The 17,544-nt window shown below is 60.2% G+C and overlaps 1 long non-coding RNA gene across 2 annotated transcripts; it reads right to left on the minus strand.

Annotated features, from left to right (window-relative positions):
* Positions 1-5,495: 5,495 nt before the first annotated feature.
* On the minus strand, positions 5,496-13,834 carry LOC107179694. Of its 2 annotated transcripts, XR_001510368.2 has the most exons (5): positions 11,631-13,834; positions 10,489-11,329; positions 10,012-10,176; positions 6,854-6,908; positions 5,496-6,294 (listed from the first exon to the last, which is right to left on the minus strand). It is a non-coding gene; the product is annotated as an uncharacterized LOC107179694 (long non-coding RNA). The 2 variants fall into 2 exon arrangements; XR_006211942.1 differs by having other exon boundaries at positions 10,012-11,329.
* Between the last annotated feature and the right edge of the window lie 3,710 nt (positions 13,835-17,544).

Consider the following 17,544-nt stretch of genomic DNA (forward strand, 5'->3'; position numbering starts at 1 on the left):
GGCCCAGGCAGTGGAACAGACGCAGGTGCCCGGAGGAAGCTGCCAGGCGAAGAGACACGGGGCACCTCGTGGGTAAGAGGCTGGGGCCCGCGGCTCCTGCTGTGCGGGGGGTCAGGGGCAGTGCCCCAGGTTAGGGGAAACTCCCTTCTTGGTGCTCAGACCTCCTCAGCACCAAGTGCGGTCGGGTCGGGTCGCCAGGTGGGAGTCTGTTACTTGGTTTGCCGCCTGTTAAGGCTGAGCTCTGCCAGGCCAGGCCCGGTCTCCTTGCCAGGCCACCTGTCCCGCCGTGAGAAAGTGGCCACTGCAGACTGGGGACGCCTAACCCACGTCTTCACACGGGCCTGACGGATTCTGCAGGTATCTAAGAAATGCCCACCTTGGTAGAAGGGCCACAGACACCTCAAACTCAGCACATCTCAGACCAGGCTCCTTATCTCAGCCACTGCCCTGGCTGCCCATGGCCGCCTCCCTTCCTCGCCCCTGTGTGTCAGCCAAGGAGGCCGAGGACGCTAGACATCTGAGCCTCCCTGGCCAGCTTGCCCCCTCCGGGCCAGCAGCTGCTGTTGCCTGGACCACTGCCTATGGAGGGGCAACCTCTCCCTGCAGACACCCGGCCACCCTTCTGATCTGCTGTCTTCATAGCAACTGACTGTCACTTGGCCTCACAGATCGGATGTCACGAGCCTCCCCACCGCCCCAAGCCCTGTAGTGATTTAGAGCCGGGCTGTCCCATGCGGTGGCCCCTAGTCCCATGTGGCTATTTAAATTCAGAGTAATTAAGTCATGATGGCCTCCCAGTGGGTCTCCAGGGGGTCTGCTCTGCCCCATCGTCCGCACAAGAGCCAGAGAGAATGTTCGAGAACCTGGCTTTTATGGGGCCAGTACCCATCTCCCACTCTCTGCTCACACGCCTGTCCGCCCCTCTTCTCCCACCTCCCTCCCAAGTGCCTCTCTCTTGGCCCCAGTGTCCCACACCCCTGTACCTTCTGTCCCCATCCGTATGCCTCCCTTACTCCTCCTGCAAGGCTCCAGGGTGACAGAGCACTTGGTCCTTGAGTGTCTTTGCACGTGGTGGAGGTCGACGTCCAGGCGCTGGACCACCCGGGGTCGGCTCAGCTGCGCATGAACCACGGGGCTGGTGATATTTTCAGCTCTATGCCGTGTGGATCCCTAACCGGCTGGGTGTCCACTCTGTACTCTGTATCTTAACGAGGGACCCCAGGTCAGCAGCAGCAGGTCCCCAGCCCGGACCCACTGGCTCACCGTACCGATCGTGTAAGGAAATGGGGAATAGTGCTCAGAGCACGACAGGAAGGCCGTACGTACTGAAATGCTGGGTCATGTTGTGTGATCAAAATGGGTGCTTGATACATCGTGGTTATTATCAGAATCAACGGCCCCGGTGATGGGCGTGCGCACCTAGTCCTCTCTAACCTGGTGGGGTGGGTGGTACCGTTGCCCCATTTCACAGATGGGAAAACCGAGGCTTTAGGGAGGCGAAGCGGTTGTGTGTCCGGCAGCGGCCGCTGGTGGGGCCGGGTCTGCGTGGCTCAGAAGGGGTCCGTTTCCGGGATGGCACTGTGTCCTCGGCTTGGCCATCGAGAGTGGGCTCTGCGTCCAGAGGAGAGCCCGGCCCGGGGGCGGGGGTGGGGGTGGGGGGGGACGGCAGCGGCTCCCGGGGCCGTGGGACCCGCCCGGCTCTTCTCCTTTCTGTTCCAGCTCTTCTCGTTCTGGATTTCGTTTCGCCTCAGGCTTCTGCCCCGACACACGTACGCGAGAGACCGGAGAGGTTTCGGGGACCCCGCACATCCAGGCAGCTCCACGGCGGCAAGGTGCCCCGCTCCCGAGATGAGTCACATGCACCTTTCTGATAAGAAAAGTGAAATCGCGAAGTTGGGGACGGAAGGCGCCCGGCTCGGCGTGTCCTGCCCTAGGGAACAAGCGACTCCCAAAGAGGAATCGTTAGTGGAAGTCCCACGTTTTGTGGGCGGCGGAAGGGGAACTGGCCGGGGGTCCGGTTTCGGGGTCTCCCCCCACTCCCGCCCCGGGCCCAGAGTCCACGCTGTGCCGGGGCCGGCCCGTCCCTGTCCGGACACCTGTGCCTGCGTCGGGGGCCCGTCTTCCTGAGCAGCCGGGCGGCGGGGCCGCTGGGTTGCAACACGGCCGGCTGAGGTTTCTGCGGCGCCTGCAGAGAGAGGGCGGCCCAGGTGCTGCGGGCGGCCCGTGTGGGAGAGACCGAATTAGAGCCCCTTGGAGCCCCCCGCCCTCCACGCCCGGCCTGCTCCCCTGCAGGCCCGGCTCCCGGCCCGCACCCCACACGGCGGAGCCCCGCTCGGACACCCTGCCTCCTCTGCTTACCCGCTGGGCCGTCTCGTAGGCCACTGGCCGCGGCGGGCTTTGGCTTCCCGTCTGCGCAATGGGTGGGTGGACGGGACCCGCCTCTCAGGGAGGCCGGCGGCTCCGAGCGGCTGGACGCAGGCGGAGAGCTTGGGGACCCGCGAGGTGAACGCTGACGGCCCCCTTGCCGGAGGGGGTATGAAAACACTCGGCAGCGGCCTCACACTCGTGTGTTCACTCAACACGGGTTTGTTGAGCACGTTCCGTGCGCCGAGCCCGGCACCAGGGCCGGTGGCTGAGACAGACTTCGACACAGACACAGCCCGTTTGTTTCTAGGGCTGGAGACGGGGCGAATGGAAACCCGAGGAGCCCGTGTTACTCACAGCGTGGAAGGTGCTAGAAAAGAAATCGGGAAAGGGCCGCTAGAGACGCTGCTGGGAGCTCAGCTCGCCCGGAGTGAGGACGAGGCTTCCGGGCCGAGGGGGCGCTTGGGAAGGAGCGCGGTTCGTGTCGGCAGCCAGAGGGCAGGGAAGGGGCGAGGGGACAAGCCGAGGCCTCGGGGCGTGCGGGCTGGGGCCAGACCGCGTAGGGCCCAGGGGGGCTGCGCCTTCGGAGCCTCCATAGTTATCAGGCGCGGTGCTGAGCCCTCCCACATGCTTTAGCCGGCAGGCCTGCCCTTAAGTGCTCACGGCAGCACCCCGTCCACGCGCTCAGTAGCCCCGCACGCCGGTGCTACGGAGTATCTGCGACGGGAACTCGCCGTGAGGACTCCCTGCCTCCCATGGACGCCGTTGTGGTAGCTTCCCCCTTATTTCTGCGCTTTATAAACTCTCTCCCACAAGCTGCCCAGCTTCCAGAGCGGACAAAGAAACTTCAAACTTCGTTTGTAGTCAGACTAAGCTTGAAAGTACCCCAGTTTTTCCTGTGCATTTCAGGTGCTTTGGAACACATTGAAGGCTCTGAGAAGTCCTGCAGCCGAAGCCCAGTGCTGCCGAAACTAAATAGTGCAGGGAACCCTTGTCTTCCATGAGACCCTGGAAACTCATGAAACTCTAACGTGACATAAAAAAATCCTTTGGAAAACGTGGCTTCATTCTGCACATGAGCCCGTAGAGGTGTGGGGCCCGGAACCGTCTCCTACGACGCCCGGCACGGAGGGGGTGGCCAGTGTGAAAAGCAGGGATTGCGGGATGTTTCTGGAAGGGCTCACTCGATTACTCTTGAGGAAGCAGGGGGCCCCTGGCCCCCCGGGCACGGTCCTGGCTCCTGGCTGGGCGCAAACCGCCTCCCAGAACACCAGCCTCAGACAAGGTCGCCCAGAGGCCAGTGCCGGGGAGACGGAGCGGGTCACCGTGTCGCCTGCGAGATAGCAAGCACTCTCCACTCTCGGCTCAAATGAGGGCTCCATCTGGGCTGCCCCCTGCCCTGCAGTTAGAGGAGCGGCCCCCCCTTGCCGAGCACCCAGTCCAGAGGGGACCCCGCGCTTAGACCCTCCCCAAGCCGCCTCCCCAGGGCTCTAACACCTGCTCGATGCGCGGTTCCCGCGGGAGGGTCCGCCCTCCCTGCAAGAGGAATAAACCGGACTCTTCCACCCCAGGGCAGGCGGGCCCCCCGGGGCTCTTGGCTGGAGGGTCCACACTCTCAGAAACAAACGGTTCTCTGAGCGAAACTCCATCGTTTTTTGTTTGTTTTTTTTTTTTTTATAAATGAAGCATCTTTTTGAAAATCCACGGAGTGTATTTTGCCAAGATACTGGTCGTGAGAAAGCCTGACTCAGGGGGCCTGTGTTTTCACAGGAGCCGCGGGCCAGGAGGTCCCACACCGAGAGTGATGCCCGGGTGGACGTGACCGCCCTCTCCCGGGTCCGACCATACGCCCGGGCTCCCCAGACCGGAGCGGGGCTCCGCCTGACGACCCAGGCCTGCGGTCAGCGCGCTGCAGGAGCGGGGAGGGCGGGCTCGCCCCGCGGTCCCGCGTGGAGCTGGGTGAGGACTTGCACGTTCTCGCTAAAGGGGGAAGACGTGGGTGAGGGCGTCGAGTTCGGGCTCCCCCAACAACGGAGCCACCTTGGCCGAGCTTTTCCGTTCCTGAACCTCACGCGCTGCATGCACACCTGTCCCCCTGGTGCCCACAACCCTGCGAAGCGCGTGACTTAGTCTGCCGTGGTTCCTGTAACGTTGGCACAAACTTGCCGGCTTAGAACCCGCGGATGTGCTCGCTTACGGTTCCGGAGGCCAGAAGTCTGGCACAGCCCCCCGCCGACCCGGGCCGCGACCCGAGCCGTGTTCCTTCTGGAGGCTCCGGGGCGAGAACCCGCTGCCTTTGCTCCCAGCTCCTAGAGATGCCGCCTTGCCTGGCCGGGGCTCCTGTCGCGCCCTCAAAACCCGCGTCGGGTGGAGCCCCCTTTACCTGCATCACTGACTCTCGCTTCCCCTTTTAAGGACCCTTGATGATGTTGGACCCCTCTGGCCGACCCGCCACTCTCTGTCTTCAAGTCGGCTGACTCACAGTCTCGTCTTCAGCCGTCACTCCTCTTTGCCGCGTAACCTGACACATCCACGGGGGATTCGGGCGTGCGTGTCTCTGGGGGTGGGGGGACCCCTGGCCACCACTCCTCAGTCTAATCATTGTTCCCGTTACACAGTTGAACAAACGGAGGCTCCGAGTGGCCAGCTGGCTTGCCCAGGACCACACAGCGGGTGGGGGCTCTGGCCGGGTCCCTGGACCCTTCGTGTGGAGGCCAGGGGACCACCCTGCTCCACCCCGAGACCCTGCAGGCCTGATCGGACTGCACACTTCTGCATTTTTGCTCTCCACGACCCCGGGGCTCGTGGGTCCCCGCAGCCTGAGCAGATGCAGTCTCTGTTCACTCAATCAGACCCCTTGCGCGCTGAGTGGAGTCCAGCTGGGAACATAGAGGGAGGTGAAAATAGGAAACCGTTAAGATCTGGGACCCAAGCGAATGGCTCTTGAAGGCCATAGGCCACCCCTTCTCTTGTCCGCAGCACCCGGGCACCTGCACTTTGAAAATCTCCGGGGACTAGAATGTGTGGCGTGGCCGTGGCGTGGCCGTGAACCCTCCCACGCAGGTCCTCTTTAAACCTGGCCGACCCTTCCGAGGGCGGGTGTAGAAATGAGTCCGCTCGTGGGTTTCGTCTTTGGATTTTTTTCTCTATGTTCTGAATTTATTTTTGCAACGAGATTTAAAAAAATACAACAACAGGACAGTTTATTTCCTATCCCTGTTTGGGAGACAAAGACCCTCATCACGTGGAAAGCTGCGTGGGAAGGCTGGGGGAGGAAACCCACCCGGCCCCATCTGGGCGCCGGGGGACCCGGTCAGCCAGCGCAGGCCCAGAGGTTGCCGGTCCTGGGGGCTCACTTAGCAGATGCCAGGTTCTTTCTCTGCCAGCGAGTATCCTGTCCTATGACATAGAAGGCAAATGGGTTCCTGGGGGCTGGGGGGCTGGGGGCTGGGCTTGCCTGGCTGGTCCCTCCCCACCAAGCCTGGACCGGCCACCTCTCCCCAGCCCACGATACCATGGCTCTCTCAGCGGGGGCCGTCCAGGCACTCCTGCCTATTTCGGGTGCCTCGTCTGTCCCAGGCTCACATGAGCCCCTCTCCCACTCATTCATGCTGCCTTTTCTCTAACCTGGGCTCGCTCTTGCACCATGGCCTGTGGACTGGCATCCCAGGGATGTGTGTGGGGGGAAGGAGGCAGGTTCTTCCCACCCGGCTAGTCAGGATGGGTGCTGGTGTGGGCAGGGGGGGGGCCTGGATGGTCTCCTGGTCCTCGCTGGGATGTGGTGAAGTCAGGGAGGGCTGCTTGGAAGAGGGGACGTCTGAGCCGATGTCAAGGGCTCAGCCAAACACAGAGCTGGGTGGGCAGGCTGCCTTCAGTCCAGAGAGCAGCAGTGTCCTTCAGGAAGCAGCAGCCAGCTTGGCTGGGCGGCACCTGGGGAAGGAGAGAGGTTTAGGCGAGCTGGGGGGACAGAAGGAAGCAGGAGCTTCCTTGTGAGTCCCCTCCGGGCCTCGTGCCCTGCACCGAGGGCGGGGGCGGCCACGCAGGGCATTTGTGCCTCTGACTTGCCTGCAAGTGTGGGGACAGCCACAGAGCGGCTGGGGGGCTGTTTAACGCTGGGCCGGAGGCGGTGAGCCCGGACCCCAGGCTGGCCTTACGTGGGATACGACGCGAGGGAGCGCTGGGCTGTCTCCACTGGGGGCTCGGAGGAATCCCTGTGGCTCAGATGAGCCTCACGCAGTGGGGTGTCGGGCAGAAGCCGGGGAGGTGTTTGGGGGCAAGGTCTCTCCAGGTCATGTGCCCTGTTCTAGAAATCTAGTTATGCTCAGGGGCAGGGCTCCCCCAATCCGAGGAAGCCCTGTGGCTCTCTGAGGCTGAGCATGGCGTCCCCTGCGTCTGGCCGCGTTCCAGAAGGCCCCGGTGAGAAAACCCGAAACATCGGTGTGTGTGTGTTGGGGGTGGGGGTTTGGTATCGTGAGGAAGGGAAACTAACCTTTCTCGTTGCCTCCCTCACTCTGCCATCGGTTTGGTTGAGACACATCTTTCACCTTAATTTTTTTGAAAATTATAAAAATAATACAGCAACCGCATTATATAAAATTTGAAACAGGGAAAAAAAGAACTTCTCCCCACATTCCCCCTCCCGCCCCCCCCAGACCACACCAACAGCTTTGGTCTTCATTCCGGCTGGAGACCATATTCTGAGCTGTGATTAAAAAAGTTCTGTGTTTTTTTTTTTTTGTTTTGTTTTAACATTATATCATGCAGGTTTTCCCCATTGTTGCAGAATCGGCCCGACAGAGCCAGTATGCCGTCCTCCATTCAGCTGTCCGCGTGTGGGTGGTCGTCGGGGTGGTCTGGAAATTTCTGATCCTTGCGGACGATGCTGCATGCTTTCTCTTTTGGGATGACGTCCAGGACTGGCTTTCCTGGGGGACAAGCTCTCCATCCTCTGTCCCACCCCTCACCCCACGGCAGCCTCGCAGGGCTCTTTGCTGCACTCATATGTGATGGGCATGGTCCTACCTCAGGGCCTTTGCACTGCTGTTCCCCCCCCCCCCCCCCGATCATCCCTCCCAATCGTCCACATGGCTTTTCTTTTACTTCGTCCAGGGATCTGCTCAGATGTGACTTCCTCAGAGAGCTGTCCTCACTCCGCTGTTGTCCAGCCTTGTTTTTCTTGGGAGCACTTGCTACCCTGTGACATTAATGCCGTTGGTGGCTTCCCGCTAAACGGTAAATGCCATGAGGGCAGGGACTGTGTCTTGTGCATGTCTAGCTTCTGCAGGTGCCTGGCACACAGGAGGAGGTCAGCGGCTCTGGCTGACCGAACATTCAAACCCAGGGAGGGTGGTGGACATTTCCAGGTGCCCTGACGTGGGTGCCCATGTTGTTTCTGGAAGGTGCGGCCGTGTCCCAGCGCTTGTCCGTGGCTGGCTTCCGTGAAGGCGAATTTCCGCTGGGGATTTCCTCTGGTTCATTCACGCTCCAAAACCACAGATATGAACATTTCAGGGTGTTAATTTGATAGGCACCAAGTTAATTTGGGCCATTCCCAGACAGAAGAAATGCTACATCTATGGACGGAGACCAAAGCGATCCACGGCGGATGACCCCGCGTTGGGAAGCAGAGCGCGAGTGGTCCGGGCGATGCTGACCTGGCCCAGGGCAGCCTGAGCCGAACTGAGCTCCGGGGCCTCGATCCTAAATCTGACGCAGACGAGAAAGTAAGAGAGAGATGAGCCAGCTCGTGCGGCCTGGGCGAGAATGTCTTCTCTGGGGCCGAGCTCCCCTCTGGCTGGCGCTTTACTCCTGACGCGGGAGCCTGGCCGGCTGGATCGTGCCGGAACCAGCAGAGGAAAGCACAAGCCCACGTTCTAAGACAGACTCGGACAGCAGCTCGCTGTGTGACCTCGGGTGTGTCCCTCGCCCTCCCTGAGTCCCGGGGGGCTCCTGTGTCGACTTTCCAGGCAGCCCCGGGTTTGCTCAGAGCTCACTGTGGTGCAGGTGGGACGGACACACGGGAGTCTTACTTCCAGGCACGGCCTCAGTGCCACCCGGCCGGTCCCTGCCGACAGTCTCAGCGAGGTAAGATGACCCATGGAGAATGCTTCGCGCACAGTGGGCTCTCAGTCTCGGTGACGCTATTTTCCCGGTTAGATTTCTGGGCCAAGCAGTGGCTCGGGGTTCATTTCAACAAGCCTGTAGCCTCAGCCCCCCGGTGCCCAGGACGCAGGCCATGGCCGGGTGATGGTTAAGGGCTTGTCCTGGCTTCCAGTCCCGGCCCAGCTGTTTCCAGTCTGGGTGGCCTTGGCCAAGTGGCTTCAACAGCCTGAGATGAGTATCCTCCCCTCCACCAGGGCTCGGGGACAGTTGCTGTTTCCCAGGGCCCCGAGGACAGAGGTGAGCGGGAGAGCCCAAAGTCCCTCAGTGGAAGTAACCGGTGGTGATCCCTGTGGCAAATACCGGGCAGATCCACTCAGGAGGGGAGGGGAAGGTGTCTCCCTGCATTTTAGCTCCTGGCAAGCAGCCGGGTGGGTCGCTGAGTCTGTGTGGCCTGGGTCACTGTCGCCCACTCAGAAAGGGAACTGATGTGTCCCTGATGGCAGCTGGACCTGTGTCCTTGAGCGCCCAGGTCCCCGCGGGGGCCCCTCCGAGGAGCGGGGAGGGCGCACAGAGACAAAATGCCTGCCCTGGCTGGTGGTTCAGGCTGGCGGCAGACTCAGAGGAGCAGTCGCCCCACGAGCGCGGCACTGAGGGGGCTCCCAGGGCCTGTCCCCCCTGCTGAGGGCTCACGGCCTGCTGACCTGCCAACCACAGGGTGTCTGGTTGAATTGTCCCGAGAAGGGGACGGTCACACAGCACAGCAGAGGGGGGCTCGGGCCCAGGCTGTGTGAGTCGGGGGACGGCTCTGGTACCTTCGCTGAGCTGGACGGGGCCCAGGTCCTTGTGCTCTGCCCCTGCCCCCCCCCCCATGCACTGCTGGCCCCTCCCCACCACCCCCCGCACTGCTGGACTGGGCACCGTCACCCGCAGACAGAGACCTCCTTAAGGGGCTCGTTCCTGGGTGTGACGGGCCTGGGAATCTGCATTCTCATGAACTCAGCAGGTGATCCTGATGCAGGTGAATAAAGATGTGGAGGGTCGGGACCCCCCCTGGGCTCATCTGCGCCCCTGACCGCCCCTGTGCAACTTTGTTACGACCAATGAGCCAGTCCTCTGTCGCCCGAAGTCCCTTGTGCAGCACAGTCTGTGGGTGGGGACAGATGTCTAATGAGGTGCCCCTGGCACTCTGGCACCCAGCGCCACCTGTTCCCGCTTCCTTTGCCCAGGCTCTGTTCTCCCAACGGGGAAAGCCGGTTGCGGGCGGACGTAAAAACGCACAGGATAAACCCAGAAGCCTTCTTGGAGCATTCATTTCGATAAGAGATTAGGGAGGGGTGGACAGAGTACCGCAACGAGTCATTAAATGTTTTATTAACAGAAAAGATGATGTTTTCTGGGTAATTGCAAAACACAGAGGGATCTTAAAGAGAACACCAGATACTTCAAAGAGATTTGGACCTTTTAAAGTGGTACACTAGAAAGGTCCTGCTAGAAATCTAACTCTTTTCCAGAAGCAACAACAACAACAACAAACCCCACACATACCAATTTCCGTGGGGTAACCACTCCCAGTGTGGCTGATCCAAGCCGCCCACGCGAGGTCCGCGGAACGCGAGGCTCGTCATTACCCCTCGTGGGCTGGCGCGGTGCCTTCCGGAACGTCGCCGGCCTTGCAAACCTCCGAGGAGCGGGGAGGGCGCTCAGATTTCTCTGTGGGATACAAAAGATCGGGACGCAGAGGCTAGGGGGGCGGGGGGAAGAGTTGATTTTACGTCTCAGGGGATCAGCAGCCAAGCCAACAGTAGAGCCCAGCTCCCGAGACGCACAAGCCGATACGCGGGCCACGCGCTGGGTCCTAAGTTGTGAGCAGCGACCGAGAAGCTCACGTGTCCTGTGTAAACGAAGGTCGTCCTCAGTAAGGTACCACCATGGGCTCGACGCCCACGCAGGTCATATAGAAAATAACGGTCTCTACGCCTAAGTGCTACGCTCGTTAACTCCCTCACCCGCTTGCCCACTCACCGCTTCGTGGGCCAGTTAAGAAACCTCCATGCCAGGTGTTGTATGAGACGGGCAATGCAGAAGCAGGAGAAACAGCTCTCCAGCCTCCATTGAGCGGGGCTCCGACGTGTGCACGGCCTCAAGCGGAGAAAACGCAAGGAAGAGGTACGCGGAAGGCGAGACCTGAGTGGAACCTTCTGGGTTTCATCGGAAAGTCCTTGGCCCTCGCTTGCGCTCTCGCCGCACTGTTTTGCATTCGTCCGTGACTTGCGATGCTGCCTGCCGGGCAGAGCTTCTCGGGGCCAGGCCGGGTAGGTCCTGTGTTGTCTTGAACTCCACACCCAGCACCAGGCCGGCACGGGACAGGTGCACGGTGGATGTTCACGGAAGAGGGATGCTGGATGGGTTTCTCTGCCCCGTGGCTCTGGCCGTCCTCAAATCGGCAACATCGTGTGATTTGTTCGCTCCCAAGTTTGACGGCCAAGGGCGAAGCCTGGTCGTTTACAAAGAGCCGTGCAGGGCCCGGCGGAAGGCACCTTCTGGGGACGGCTGCGTCTGGAGCCTGATCATCGTGGGCTCAAGCCCATCTCTAGCACTCACTGGTGTGGCCTTCTTGAAGTCCTTTCTCCTCCCCGAGCCTCAGTTTCCCTGTCTGCACACTGGGAACAAAATGGCTTCCCCCCCAGGGCTTGGTGTCAGGATTAGAATAATGTAGTCGGAGCGTCTAGCTGACGTCCGGCACGAGAGCGGCTCGCGGTGAGGATACAAACGTGAGTGAGGCAGTCGACCTCCCTGGTAGCGGAAGATTCTCAGCCTGTCGAATTTGGGAGAAGGTACTCTGGAGATGATGCGGCTTTCGACTCTGAAAGACAGGACAGAAAGGGGAAGCCTCTTGCCCAAAGTCATCCAGCACGTTAATATCAACACCGGAACCCGACCCGGGGCCCGCTCTTGGCCTCTCAGGCGGCTGTGCTGGGCACCCACAGCTTAGAGGCAGCGGGAAGGCGGAAAGGGGACAGCGAGGGGCACGGGGCCTGGAGCCAGCTGACCTCCTGCTTCGGGACAGGTGCAGCCCGCCTCTGAGCCCCCGCAGCAGCTATTCAGGTGCTAAGGTAACAGCCGCCATAGTGCTTTGCAAACTGGAAAGGGCGGTGAACTCTTACCGGTAACCAGACCCGTCTCCGGACGCTTACGCCAGGCCCAGGGGGTGTGTTACGTGCCTTGTGTGTATGAAGTCCTGCCAGAAGCCCCGAGAGGGAGCTCCTGGTTAACATCCCCCTTTCCTAGACAGCAAGCAGGACCAGAGAGGTTAAGTCACACGTCCAGGAGCAGGCACTGCTGATGCTTGAACTTGGATCCCATGGACTCCAAACTCCCCACCTCCGACCACCAGCCCGAGCTGCCTCTGCGGGGTGTCCTGGGCCCCTGGAGCTGGGAGAAGGCCAGCCAGTGTGCCCGTCTGGGCCTCGCGGAAGCCTGGGCAGGGTCCGCACGGTTCGCCGTGGGCCAGCAGTGGAATTCGGCCCGACTCAGAAGGGGAAGCTGACGCCGTCTCCTTTTAGAATGGGAAACAGAAGTCGAGGGCCCGGCCACCTCTCGCACGGAGCCCCAGGGGTCAAGATCAAAATACTCTCCCGGCCCTTGAACTCCATCCTGCCCCCCATCCCTCGGGGCCCCACCAACGCCCCCTCGCTTCCCAGGTCAGCGAGCCCAAGCCCTGGGGGAGGCCAGCGGGCAGAGGTTTGGATGCGCTTTGGAAACATCTGGCTCCTGAGGATGTTTCGTGGGAAGCTTGTATCCGCCCGCCTCTGAGTCCTCAGCTGAGCCAAGAGAGCAGCCAGGGTCTCAGAAACTGTGAGCTGGCCACCGTGACGGTCCCCGCAGCCCCACCGGGTTGGGTGCGGGGCGGACGGAAGGAGGAGCTCCCCCCACAGCCACGTTTCCAGGATTTCCAGGAGGGGTGCTCACGGGCCACTCTGGTTGGAAAGGAAGTGGTGGGGGGTGCTTAAACAGCTCTTTGGATAACAGTCAAGGAAATGCGAATTGTTCAAAACTTAAGTACGCACGAAGGGCGGGTTGAGTGGGAGGGTGACGGCTGCCCCACCCCTGGCACCATCCTGAACTTCTCAAAGGCCAGGATCATCCAGGAATGGAGGGAGCAGTGTCTCTGTTCTTGCTGAGGTACCAGCCTGGCAGGTGGGACCCCGGCGTTTTTGCCAGATGTCCTCTATGACCACTGTGTGGGTCGCTCATGGGCGGAGGTTCCTGGAATCGGGGGCAAGTTGGGGTCGAAAGCCAGCTGCATCCTGTTCCCCAAGCTGGGTGTCTTCCTGGAGGAAGAGATACCTTTCCTAACTCAAAGGCCTGATGTGGGTTGGCACGGTACCGCTTCTCGGCCTTGTAGCAGAAATACGAGAAGTGAAGTCCAACAGACTTACAGCATAAGGACATCTATGATTTCCTTAGTGGGGAGTTATGGGTGGCCTTCAAGGTCAGCTCACAGATGTCCCCAAGGACCCAGGTCCTTTCCATCTGCCGACTTTGACACTGGCTTTGTCTTTGGTCACAAGATGGCGGCAGTCGCTCCGGACATCACATTCGGGTGACAGGATCCAGACCGAGAAGAGACCACCTCTTCCGGGGCGCTCTCCTGGGAGTGAGGAGCCTCTTCCCAGAAGCACCCTGGCTGACGTCTTACAAGTCATTGACCAGAGCTGGGTCACGTGCCCATTGTCGGACCAATCGCTCTGGAGGGACACGATCGCACGATTGGTTGGGACTGATCAGAGGGGGTGGAAGGGAGGCTGAGGGGAGTGTTCATCACAGCCGAAAGACCGTGATTGTGTGAGCCTCGTGGGGTCCTTCCCTCTGGAAATCGGGGTCTCCGGATTCTTCTGTGTCAGAACAGCCGTCCCACGTACAGCCGACTCAGAAGTCTGCTCCCACCCGCAAACCCCTACAGTGACCAACCTTTAACGCGCCCCTTGGCCGACATCGGATTTACGGGGCTGTTCCCAGGCACGGAGCGACTCACAGCTGTTCCCCACCGCCCCTCAGCATTTTGGCTCAAGTTCTCTGAAGGTTTTCCTTCCACCCATCGAGTGGAGTCTTGGAAAGACCATCGGAAGGACTCGGCTTCACCCGGTCATCTCTCCTGTCTCCCCTAACCCGCCAGCTTTTTATTATGAAAACTTGTCAAACACACAGAGCAGTTAAGAATGATGGACACCAGTGTTTACCCGTGACCCCCATTCAACAGCTGTTACCATTCTGCCATTTTTGCCTTCTATCTCTCTGTTGATGTTATGTGTTGATCGGTTTGGAAGTGAGCTGTGGGCGTGTTGATGGAACACACACAAATACGCTCGCAGTGTCTGCTGAGGGTGAGCCCCGTCCTTCTGCTGCAATTACCGCACGAAAGAAAAATGTGATAGAAATGTTAATACCCAGCCCCCACCAACATTTCCCGGTCACGTATCCATCACGGGGATTCGCCAGCATCTGAAAAGAAAGTGGATTTACTCCAGCCCCTGAGGGGTTAATGGGGCTGGTTCTTTTATGGCCCCACATGCACTGAAAAACACAGGCAGTCTTCCCGCCCCGAGGTCTAAGTCACCCTTTTCTCTACTCCCTCTTACATGTCTCGGTTTGGGGTTTTGTTTTGTTTTGTTTTGTTTTCGGTCATCCACGGGGCAGAAACCAGATGGCAGGCTAATGTGCAGGTCTAGGGTCTCGTCCAGGGCGGGCTCCTGGGGCTCCCGGGACTTGGCACGAGACGAGGTATCTCTGGCATCCACCAGCTTCTTGGAAAGTGGATTCCGCTCTCCCTTCTCAGCGTTTGCGGGTTCGGACTCTCTTGACTTCCAGTGACACCGCAACGGGGAGCTTTCTGCTTTGTCTGTGCTCCGGTGCTGAGGCAATCATTCCTCCAAACCGGGTCTCTCAGTGAGCCGTGTGGACCGACCCTTTGCAGGGAAGGGGCGCGCGGGTCCGTGGCCACAGAAAAGTGGACGGCCTCAGCCAGAAAAACGGCAGAGGCTCCGGTTTCCCCAAACAAGCGAGTGAGCGCCGTTTCTATTTTCTGGACTCACAGAACGCCCAGAAATTTCCGTTTGCTCCCACGTTCACGTCGGCTCCACAACTGAGCTGGATCCGTGGTGTCGTTGAGACGGCCGGTGTTGGTAGGGCCGTTGCAGTGCCTGAGGCCACCCTTACGGGGGCAGCGTGGTCAGCTGGGTAACGGCCCCCCCCAAGATAGTCCGTGTCCTAAAGCGTGGCGCCCGTGAACCCCGCCTTCTCTGGCCCCAAGACCACCTTGCGGATGCGACCGAGTTCCAATTTGGGGGGGCGCGGAGAGTGTGTTGGGGGGTCTAGGTAGGCCCTGAACGCGATCGCGAGCGTTCTCGGAGATGCGGGAGGGGGAGATTCCACGTAGAGAAGTAGAAGCCGTGTGGGCCCAGAGGCAGAGGCTGAGCCCCGGGGCCGTGAGTCGAGAAAAGGCAGCAGATGTCAGACTCTGGAGGAGAGAGGAAGCCAGCGTGCTGACACCTTGATTTTTAGCTCAGCAAAACAAGATGCCAGACTTCTGGCTTCTAGAACTGTGAGAGAAGAAATTGCTGTCGCTGTAAGCCGCCCAGTTAGTGGTCGTTTGTTACAGCGGCCTTGGGACACGGACGCGGGTAGGTACAACGAACGTCGCCCCGTTTTACGGGTGAGGAAAGTGACCTTGGCCTGTAAGGGAAGCACTGGGTGTGGCCAGGGGTCGGTTCAGTTTGTCCGTGGACTGTCCCCTTGGCTCCCTGGAAGATGGGGGCCCGAGCGCTCTAGGTTTGATTGGCCGGAGGACGGGGGCCGTCTTCTGTACTTGTCTGTAGACCGTGGGTGTAGACACCTGGGTGTAAGCCTTGAATTGATCCAGTGATCTCTGCTGGATCTGTGTTGGGCTTCTAGGATCAAGGCAGTTCAGCTGATTTATCTATTGGTATCTATCTATCTATCATCTATCGCCGTAGCCATCCATCCAGCTACCATTTATCCGTCTGTCTTCACATCCATCACCAAACATGTTCAGCTTAAGAACAGGATATTTAAGCACGGGATACTTAAGAATTAAGTGCGGGCTTGAGGGGTGCGGGGGAGGGGAGCACAGACACAGCTGCCGTGGTGGGAAACGGGGGGAAACCCAGGCCAGGAGGCCAGAGTCTACACGGACAAGGTCATCCCAGGCCAAAATGCACTCAGTCAAGAGGAAGTCAAGAGGGTCTTGACATGTAGAGCAAAGCTCAAAGGAATTTGGGAACAGGGGAAGCTCGAAGGCCTGTGCAAGCAGCTCTGGTCGGTGTGGGAAACTCTGATAACAGGAGGGAGGGTTCTAGAAGCTGCACCTACATGTGAGTGGGGAGCCCTGGACTAGTCAGAAGAAGACATCAGGGCCCCCGACAAGGGGACTAGATGTCACAAGCAAGCAAGAAACTCAACTCACCGTTGGTTGGGGCACAGGCCGGGGAGAAAAGGCTCAGAAACAAGACACGAGGAGACCTACGTGCTCACGCGCAACCTGACGGCCAAGGTCACAGCGGACGCCCAAGGTCGACCTGGCGAGCTCCCAGGCACGAGCACGGAGCCCCAGAGGCCTGGGCCGGAGTGCTTGCCCCCGAGCGAGGCAGGCGGGCCTGGCCCTGCAGGGGCGGTGGGGGGTGGGGTGTGCAGTGGCGACAGCTGTGCTCAGACGAGAGCAGGGGTGAGGACCCGGCCGGGTGTGACGGGCAACATCGAGAGAAGCAGCGGCTGGTGCCCCGTGCTTCTAATTCCAGCTGGCTGTCTGGTTCAGTTATGCACATATTTAATGAGACTTTGTATATGGTGGGGACCTAAGGCACACTGAGCTCTGGAAGCTCGCAGTCCAGATGAGCAGGCACACGAGCAGAAAATCACGCTCGGGGCATCCACGGGGGCGGCCGGCCTGGGGGGGGGGGGTGGGGGCGAGGAGACACAGAGCGGGGGCAGACCGGGGACCGTGCGAGCCAGTGAGCGCGGGCACTCTTGGTCCTGGCTGTGCAGAAGACGCGCCTGGGAGCGGCTGAGAATACGGAGGGGGGCCCCCAGCCCCCGAGATCCTGACTCTGCTGACCAGGGCGGAGGGCCTGGGCACCTGTACTTAAAACAACTTCCTCAGATGATGCCAGGTTGAAACCACCAGCCTTCAGGGGAAATGCTTCCGGAGTTGGGGGGCCAGACCCTGTCTTAGGGGACACACAAAGGCTTCCTGGCAGAGGTGATGCGGCTTCACACAGGGTGTCTGTTTGCCCTTCTGCCAAAACCAGAGGGGGTATCGTCTGCTTCTCACCCTGGCTGGGCGGCCAGCTAACGTTTTCCAGCTTGGGTGCTCTGCCCGTCCCTGAGCGGGGGGCACCTGCGAGCAGGCACGGTGTCTTTCACGTGGCATCCTCCCCTGTGAGGTCGCCAGGGTTCAGAAGGGACAGCGGTGGAAGCCGGTCCTCACCCCAGAGGGCGGGGCCCGAGACTGGGCACTTCTGACCCTCTCCCGGGGGACCGGATCGTGCTTTGAGAAGCGGAGGTGCAAGACGTTCTTAACGCCGCTCGATGGGGGAATTGTGTCGGAGGTTTTGAATGAACTTTAAAACATAAAAATGACGGGGGCCCCTGGGTGGCTCGGTCGGTTAAGAGTCTGGCTCTCGATTTCGGCTCAGGTCACGATCTCGCGGTTCGTGGGTTCGAGCCCCACGTTGGGCTCTGCGCTGACAGCACGGAGCCCGCTCGGGACTCTTTCTCTCCCTCCCTGTCTCCTCCTCCCCTGCTCGTGCTCTCTCTTTCTCTCAAAAATAAATCAGTAAACACTGAAAAAATTTAAAAAGATGGTTCCTGAGGTTGACTGCTCACAGGACGCACGAAAGATCGGGAGCAAATACTTAAGTGGAGAAAGAAAACACCGCGGTGACTGGCAGGGGGCCCCAGGGCTCCCGACTGGGACACAAGATTTAGCTCAGCCTTAATCTGACCTCTTGTTTCCCCCCTGCCCCGCAGGGGTGATGGCTCGACACGGCCTCCAAGGCCACC

This window comes from Panthera tigris, chromosome E2 (assembly GCF_018350195.1).
Source record: "Panthera tigris isolate Pti1 chromosome E2, P.tigris_Pti1_mat1.1, whole genome shotgun sequence".
Taxonomy (NCBI): Eukaryota; Metazoa; Chordata; class Mammalia; order Carnivora; family Felidae; genus Panthera; species Panthera tigris.